At 47.7% G+C, this 9,227-nt stretch overlaps 1 protein-coding gene across 2 annotated transcripts in view; it reads right to left on the reverse strand.

The window, feature by feature from the left end:
* Nucleotides 1-8,521, reverse strand: part of NOD1 (nucleotide binding oligomerization domain containing 1) — a 76,275-nt gene extending 67,754 nt beyond the window's left edge. The window contains exon 1 of one of the 2 annotated variants that reach the window (XM_030308177.1): nt 8,313-8,521. The gene's annotated coding sequence lies outside the window, so the exon portion shown is untranslated. The remainder of the gene's footprint in view (nt 1-8,312) is intronic. The other variant, XM_030308181.1, reaches the window with a different exon arrangement.
* Nucleotides 8,522-9,227: the final 706 nt, after the last annotated feature.

Raw genomic sequence — 9,227 nt, forward strand, 5'->3', positions numbered from 1 at the left:
CTTATTGTCATATAACAATCCTGGGGGCAAAGTGGGTAAGCGGCAGTTGTGAGGGTGAGAGACGTTATCATAATATACAGGCAATACTTAATAATCTTCCCATCCAGAGGAGGTATGTGAGACCCAGCATGCATCTTTTGTCCCATGTCTAGCTTGTTGATGCAGTCTCTATCAGCCCAACAGTAAGAAGTAAGATCAGGGCTATGACACCAGTAAGGGGCAAGGGCTGGCAGAGTTGCATCTGAACCCCTGGGCTTGGTCCATGGGTTGATTTCTCAAGCTTCTGCCATGTACAGGCCAGCCAGCTTCCGGGCTGTCCCTAAGGAAGTTGGGGCCCTCTCTATGGTGTATCTCTATAACTTGTTTAGGACTGCCCCCGAGGTCGGGAGCTGTTCTCTTATTCCCTTGTCTTCAATCTGGTGTAGGTCTCCTGGGAGTTTTTTTTAAACATGGGGTGGGGGTCGCCCATATAATAACTCGAAAGGGGAGAATCCTAGTGCCCCAGGCGTGCATCGGGCACACAAGAGGGCCAGTGGTAGAAAATCTGGCCATGGGAGATTAGTCTCTTGGTGGAACTTAGCCAGGGTTTCCTTGGAGGGTGCGATTCATCTGCTCTACTTTCCCTGAGCTCTGGGGTCAGTAAGCAGGTGTGCAGTTTCCAGGTAATGTTGAGGGACTTTGTCAGGGTTTGTATAATGTCTGCCACAAATGCAGGTCCCTTATCACTGTGTATGGTTAAGGGTAGGCCAAACCGAGGCACAATCTCCCGTAGAAGAGCTTTGGCCACCTCGCGACTCCGTTCCGTTCTGGTCGGGAATGCTTCAACCCATCCCGAATATGTGCAGATTATTACAAGCAGGTACCTGAACCCTTTATTTGGTTGTATGTCGGTAAAGTCCACCTCTAAGTCTTCGAAAGGGGCGGCCCCCATCCTTTGTGGGCCAGGGGGGGCCAAGGGGCAGACCGAGCATTGTTTTTGGCACATGTTACGCATTGTTCGCGGACAGCTCAGCATAATGACGGCAGCTGGCTGATATGGTAGGTCTTTTTGAGGAGGGCCTCTAGAGCAGTTTTTCCTTGGTGCCTGAGTTGGTGATATTCCTTCACTAGGTGTCTTCCCATAGATGACGGGAAAAGATGTGCCCATTTGGCATGACCCACCATCCCTCTTTGTTTAGTGTGCCTCCTTCTGTCGAGGCCCAACTTTTCTTCTCATTTGTATACAGGGGTGGGGAGACTTCCCTCTGGGGCGCGAGAGTCATAGTGTAGGTAGGAGCTTCGCCTGGGTCACCACAGGCGGCCACGCTCGCTGTTTTGTCAGCCAGGTGATTTCCTTGAGTTCTGGGGTTGTCTCCTTTCTGATGTCCCTTACAGTGTAGGATAGCTACCTTGTCTGGCAGCCATACAGCCTCAAGAAGCTTTAGTATTTAGTATTTTTGATAGTTTTCCCTGCATCAGTAAGGAGGCCTTTTTCTTTATAGATGGCCCCATGTACATGCACAGTAGCGAAGGCATACCGGGAATCAGTGTAGATGGTAACTCATTTACCTTTGCTAAGGATGAGGGCTCAGGTTAAGGCTTACAGTTCAGCTAGTTGTGCCGACCATCCTTCCGGCAAGGCCTTGGCTTCCAGAACTTCGGTGGTTGTGGTTACTGCATATCCTGCTCTATGGCTGCCCTCTTGTAAATAGCTGCTCCCATCACTGAACAGGGTGATCTCTGGGCTTGTTATAGCCTGGTCTTGGAGGTCCAGGCGGCTGGCGTAGACTTCATCCACTACTTGGGAACAGTCATGGTCGGGTTCTCCCTCCTCCGTGGGAAGGAAGGTGGCTGGGTTTGGTATTCTTACTGTTTCAAGAGTGACCCTTGGGTTTTCATAGAGAAGGCCTTGATATTGTGCCAGCCGAGAACTGGAGAGAAAACTAGATCACCGGGTGCTCATGAGGGACATGACCGCGTGTGGGACGTTAACATTAAGTGTTTGTCCCAGTGTGAGTTTGTCCGCCTCCTTGATGAGCAGGACTGTGGCTGCCAGCACTCTGAGGCACGGTGGCCGTCCTGCAGCCACAGGACCAAGTTTTTTTGACAGGTAGGCTACCGGCCTCTCTCCAAGTTTGGAGAGAAGATCCCAGCCCAGGAGAGGAATCAGGCAGCCAGGTAAGTAGAAGAACTCATGTCAGACCTTGTGACCCCCAAGTTCACATTGTCAAGCTTGACAGAAGGGCTATTGTATTGCCTGTGTCCTACTAGCCCCAAGCATGGTTGCTGTTTTTTGGCTGAAAGGGGCCACCGGGGAAGTGACAACCAAGTGTTCAGCCACAGTGTCAACCATGAAAGTTATTGTTCGGCCCCCTACTTTTTTTTTTTAATTTTTTAAACTTACATCCAAATTAGTTAGCATATGTTGCAACAGTGATTTCAGGAGTAGATTCCTTAAGCCCCTTACCCATTTAGCCCATCCCCCCTCCCACAACCCCTCCAGTAACCCCCTGTTTGTTCTCCACATTTAAGAGTCCCTTATGTTTTGTCTCCCTCCCTGTTTTTATATTATTTTTGTTTCCCTTCCCTTATGTTCATCTGTTTTCTCTCTTAAAGTCCTCATATGAATGAAGTTACATGATATTTGTCTTTCTCTGACTAATTTCGCTTAGCATAATACCCTCCAGTTCCATCCACGTAGTTGCAAATGGCAAGATTTCATTCTTTTTGATTGCCGAGAAATACTCCATTGTATATATCTATACCACATCTTATTTATCCATTCATCCATCGATGGACAGTTGGGCTCTTTCCATACTTTGGCTATTGTTGATAGTGCTGCTATAAACATGGGGGGGCATGTGTCCCTTTGAAACAGCACACTTGTATCCCTTGGATAAATACGTAGTAGTGCAATTGCTGGGTCGTAGGGTAGTTCTATTTTTAATTTTTTGAGGAACCTCCATACTGTTTTCAAGAGTCGCTGCACCAGCTTGCATTCCCACCAACAATGCAAAAGAGATCCTCTTTCTCCACATCCTCACCAACATCTGTTGTTGCCTGAGTTGTTAATGTTAGCCATTCTGACAGGTATAAGGTGGTATCTCATTGTGGTTTTGATTTGTATTTCCCTGATGATGAGTGATGTTGAGCATCTTTTCATGTGTCGGTTGGCCATCTGGATGTCTTCTTCGGAGGAGTGTGTATTCATGTCTTTTGCCCATTTCTTCACTGGATTATTTATTTTTTGGGTGTTGCGTTTGATAAGTTCTTTATAGATTTTGGATACTAATCCTTTACCTGATATGTCATTTGCAAATATCTTCTCCCATTCTGTTGGTTGCCTTTTAGTTTTGCTGATTGTTTCCTTTACTGTGCAGAAACTTTTTATTTTGATGAGATCCCAATAGTTCATTTTTGCTTTTGTTTCCCTTGCCTCCAGAGACATGTTGAGTAAGAAGTTGCTGCGGCCAAGATCGAAGAGGCTTTTGCCTGCTTTCTCCTCAAGGATTTTGATGGCTTCCTGTCTTACATTTAGGTCTTTCATCCATTTTGAGTTTATTTTTGTGTATGGTGGAAGAAAGTGGTCCAGGTTCATTCTTCTGCATGTCGCTGTCCAGTTTTCCCAGCACCACTTGCTGAAGAGACCGTCTTTATTCCATTGGATATTCTTTCCTGCATTGTCAGAGATTAGTTGGCCATATGTTTGTGGGTCCATTTCTGGGTTCTCTATTCTGTTCCACTGGTCTGAGTGTCTGTTTTTGTGCCAGTACCATACTGTCTTGAGGATTACAGCTTTGTGGTACAGCTTGAAGTCTGGGATTGTGATGCCTCCTGCTTTGGTTTTCTTTTTCAAGATTGCTTTGGCTATTTGGGGTTTTTTCTGGTTCCATACAAATTTTAGGATTGTTTGTTCTAGCTCTGTGAAGAATGCTGGTGTTAGTCTGATAGAGATTGCACTGAATATGTAGATTGCTTTGGGTAGTATTGACATTTTAACAACATTTGTTCTTCCTATCAGGAGCATGGAATCTTTTTTCCATTTTTTTGTGTCTTCTTCCATTTCTTTCATAAGCTTTCTATAGTTTTCAGTGTATACATTTTTCACCTCTTTGGTTAGATTTATTCCTAGGTATTTTATGGTTTTTGGTGCAATTGTAAATGGGACTGATTCCTTGATTTCTCTTTCTGTCGCTTCATTGTTGGTGAATAGGAATGCAACCGATTTCTGTGCATTGATTTTATATACCGCAACTTTGCTGAATTCATAAATTGGTTCTAGCAGTTTTTGGCAGGATCTTTTGAGTTTTCCATATAGAGTCTCCTCCTGGATGGTCTGGATGACTTTTATTTCTTTGTGTTGTCTGATTGCAGAGGCTAAGACTTCCAATACTATGTTGAATAACAGTGGTGAGAGTGTACATCCCTGTCTTGTTCCTGACCTTACGGGGAAAGATCTGATTTTCCCCATTGAGGATGATATTAGCATTGGGTCGTTCATATGTATGTGGCTTTTATGATCTCGAGGTATGATCCTTCTATCCCTACTTTCTTGAGGGTTTTTATCAAGAAAGGATGCTGTATTTTGTCAAATGCTTTCTCTGCATCTATTGAGAGGATCATACAGTTCTTGTCCTTTCTTTTATTGACATGATGAATCACGTTAATTGTTTTGAGGATATTGAACCAGCCCTCCATCCCAGGTATGAATTCCACTTGGTCATGGTGAATAATTGTTTTAATGTATTGTTGGATCTGGTTGGCTAATATCTTGTTGAGGATTTTTGCATCCATGTTCATCAGGGAAATTGGTCTATAGTTCTCCTTTTCAGTGGCGTCTCTGGTTTTGGAATCAAGGTAATGCTGGCCTCATAGAAAGAGTTTGGAAGTTTTCCTTCCATTTCTATTTTTTGAAACAGCTTCAAGAAAATAGGTGTTAACTAAATGTTTGGTAGAATTCCCCTGGAAAGCCATCTAGCCCTGGACTGTTGTTTTTTTGGGAGATTTTTGATTACTAATTCTATTTGTTTACTGGTTATGGGTCTGTTTCTATTTCTTCCTATTTCAGTTTTGCTAGTGTATATGTTTCTAGGAATTTGTCCATTTCTTCCAGATTGCCCATTTTATTGGCATATAATTGCTCACAATATTCTCTTATTGTTTTTATTTCTGCTGTGTTGGTTGTGATCTCTCCTCTTTCATTCTTGACTTTATTTATTTAGGTCCTTTCCTTTTTCTTTATGATCAAACTGGCTCATGGTTTATCAATTTTGTTAATTCTTTCAAAGAACCAGCTTCTGGTTTCATTGATCTGTTTTGTTTTGGTTTTGGTTTTGATAGCATTAATTTCTGCTCTAATCTTTATTATTTCCTGTCTTCTGCTGGTTTGGGTTTTTATTTGCTGTTCTTTTTCCAGCTCTTTAAGGTGTAAGGTTAGGTTGTGTATCTAAGATCTTTCTTCCTTCTTTAGAAGACCTGGATTGCTATATATTTTCCTTTTATGACCGCCTTTGCTGCATCCCAGAGGTTTGGGGTTGTGGTGTTATCATTTTCATTGGCTTCCATGTACTTTTTAATGTCCTCTTTAACTTCTTAGTTGTCAGCCCCCTACTTTCATTTTGACTGTGGGCTCATGCAGCCCAGAGAGAAAAAGCCCGGTCCCCCTCAGTCCGATTCTATCCTGGCCAGACTAATGAGGTTCTCTCCTCGAGGTTCTTCCCGATATTGGCTGGGTTTTGAGGGCCCCTTCCAATTTGGACATTCATTCTTCCACTGTCCCTTCTCTTTGCAGTATACACATTGGTCCTTTGCTAAGGGGGCTCTGGGCTTCCCCTCTTTTGATGGTTGGGGTCTTCCCATCTTTGCAGTGTCTGTTTTAGTGTTGCTGCGAAAAGAGTGGCCTTCTCTTTTAGTCTCTCTGCTTCTCTTTCGGCTGCGACTTCTCTGTTTACGAAAACTTTATTGGCAACCTCTATCAGCTGAGTGATATTCATCCTAGCAAAGCCCTCTAACTTCTGGAGTTTTCTTCTGATATCTGGGGCAGCATGTGCCACAAAGGAGGTATTTACCATTTGTTGACTTTCTGGTGCCCCATGTTCAAACGGGATGTATGCATGGTATGCCTACATAGTTTTTTACAGTAGTCTCTGGGAGACTCCTCAGGCTGCTGTGTGACTGACGATATTTTAGTCACGTTCATGGGCTTTTTCATTCCAGCTCGGATTCCCCAAAGGAGGGTTTCCTGATATCACCAGATATGGCCTTGTCCTTCTTCTGTCGTGAAATCCCATGTTGGGCGTTCTTCAGGCACAGCAGCTTGAGCCCAGACAGCAGGGTCATTGATCCCTGGAGGTGTGTGATTTTTTAGATACTGTCGTGTTTCTATTCTTCTTCTTTTTTCTGTATTAAACAGAGTATGGAGTAACTGTTGACAATCTTCCCAAGTCGGTTGGTGGGTCTGGAAGAGGGACTCCATCAAGTCGACTGTTGCTTGTGGCTTTTCAGAGTATGATGGAGTGTTGTGTTTCCCATTGAGGAGGTTGGTTGTAGAGGAAGGTTGATAATACATCATGGAACGGCTGGCTGGACTGTTCCATCCTCATTCTGTCTTTCAGCTCTCTCATCTCCCTTACAGGCATTTGGAGAGTGTCAGGTCTGGGTCTGGGGCACAGTCTGGCTGCTGGCCCTGGTTGGGGAGGGTTCTCCGGGTCTGGGAGTAGAGGAGAGATGGGCGGCACGTCCATCCGTCCGGTGGAGGAGAGACAGGCAGAGGAGGAGTTTCAAGCTTAGGGTCAGCGGGGAGGGAGCCCGGTGAGTCATAAGGTAGTGGAAAGACGGGATCTTCCTCCAGGTCTCCTGAAAACACTAGGGGAGCAGTAGGTTGCTTCTTTGGTTTCCTGGGTGAGTCTCTTGATAAGGCAGCTAAAACCTTTGCCTGACTCTGCTTGCTATGGATGAATCGCACCCAAGGCGGAGGATTGGGCAATTTCAAGGCAGAAGTCAATGTATGGAAATTGATCAGGGTGATCTGGGTTCCCAGTGACCATCAGCCAAACCCACCGCGCCACTGGAGCATCTAATGTCCCTTCCGGGGGCCATCCTACATTGAACATGGGCCATTCTAATTCACAAAAGGTCCTTAACTTCCTGGGTGTCATTTTCACCCCATAATTGCCTGAAAATCCCTTTGAAAAATGTTTTCAGCATGACCTCTAAAATCACAGGCTTATTCTGTTTTGATCCCATTATTAATTCCTTTCTTGTGTTCAGTGTGGAGGAGACAGACAAAGGGAGGGTATCCCGTCAAATGAGAGGACCAATCAGATACTCCACTGGTCATATTCAGGAGGGAAACTTTAGGTGAGGCGTGGCCGAAGTGGACTCAGCTTTGTGACTTGCGATGGGAGTCTAATCCAATGCCACCCTGGACCGTATGCCTTTCACCGCCACACAGGTGAGCCCACTCAGACTCCATAGACTTTTGGGGACCTTACGGGTGCCCGTCAGTGGAGCTACAAACTCGAACTCAACTGGCAAGTCTGGCCGAGCCACACATTCACACACATACACACCAGAGGCTATTACATTCCCTCCCACAAATTTTTCTACCTGTGAGACCACTAAAGTCTCTAGGGAGTGATCAGGTCCCCCTTCCATCCTTTTGGGTGGGCCTGACTACTTTGGGGCCCTGGCCTTACCGGTTCCAACATCCTGTCCAGGTCCTCACCTACCAGGTCTCTTTGAGTCCCACGAGAATGAGGGAGCAGGCCGGCGGGAGGCGACCAAACAGGAGACTGCCGAAATCCAGGCAGGACGCCCGTTCTCCTTCGCGATCCCTCGTTCCATCACCGCCTAGCCGTTTTCCCAAACCAGTGGCAACAATGGGCCAGAGCATTCTCAGTCAGGGAACCAAATATGTTACAGAACCAGGCTGGAACACTGGCAGAAAAACCAAGCGGCACTTGGAGATCTTGGTGGATCAGAGATTTATTTAACACCAGCGGGCTCAGAGGAGATCGTTTCTCCAAACAGCTGAGCCCCCAGTGCAAGTGGGAAGGGTGATTTATAGTTGTCAGCTTCTGTATTCCTGGCAGTTTTCGCGCCTGCGGCAAGAAGAACCCAGAAGAGGGGTCTCTAAGCTAGAGACCAGAGCTCGGTTTAGTCCCGGTGGGCCATCTTTGGCGCGGTACTTTATTTATTTCTCCAACACTTCCAGGGGAGCTTTGCATTCTGCCCACAAACAGTACCCCTTCTCTCTGAGCCTCCTCGCTCAAGGCGCGCAAGATCCCCAGGCAACTTCCCTGAGCGAAGCACCCCCAGCCGCGGGAACTTACTTGGGTTCCACGTGTAGAGACTTCACAACAGCTGGGAACCGGGGCGAGAGCCAGGTGCTCAGGGGAGCGCCGAGGCCCGGGAGCCACCAGCCAGGAGAGCGCGGAAACCCGGGAGCGGCGAGCCGGAGGAGCGCGGAGACCAGGAAGCCGCGAGCCGGGGGAGCGCGGAGACCCGGGAGCGGCGAGCCCGGGGACCGGAGGGGCGGAGACCCGGGAGCGCTGGGGAGCTCACCAGCAGCTGCGGGAAGCGCTGGGCGGGTGCAGCCTTGCGCCCCGGCCCGGAACGGGAACTGGACGGGAGGGCACTTGCGGCCGCGCCCGCCTGCCTCGCCTGGCAGAGCAGAGGGGCGGAGGCGGTGCCGGCCGGACGGGGCGGGGTCGGCGCTGGGGCAGCTGGCTCGCGGAAAGTCTGGAGACGCGGCGCACAGAAAAGTGGCCGCGGGCAGCCCCAAGGCGCGCTCCGCGCTGGCCGAGAGCTGCCAGCCGCGGGCAGGGCCGAGTGGGCAGGCGGGAGAGTTGGCCCGGGGGTGACACTCTTGGGAACTCCTTGCGCCACGGTGGCCGTGAGTCCAGACCCTCCCCTTAGTAGTATCAACCCAGATCCTGCAACCAGAGGCAAATCCTGGGCAAGACGGTGAAACTCTCGTTAAAATGGGACACGTGCGCCTGGATGAAAACTAGCTTGGAGGAATCAAACTTTTTACGACAGAGCATATACGTAGATTTATACTTGAAAAATTTTTTATTTATTTATGTATTTAATGTTTTCTTTATTTTTGAGCGAGACGGAGCATGAACTGAGTAGGGGCAGAGAGAGGGGAACAGAGGATCCGAAGCAGGCAACGTGCTGACAGCAATGAGCCCCATGCGGGCTGGACCTCGGGAGTGAGATCATGACCTCAGCGAGGCCTGGCC

The sequence above is a fragment of the Lynx canadensis genome, chromosome A2 (assembly GCF_007474595.2).
Source record: "Lynx canadensis isolate LIC74 chromosome A2, mLynCan4.pri.v2, whole genome shotgun sequence".
Taxonomy (NCBI): domain Eukaryota; kingdom Metazoa; phylum Chordata; class Mammalia; order Carnivora; family Felidae; genus Lynx; species Lynx canadensis.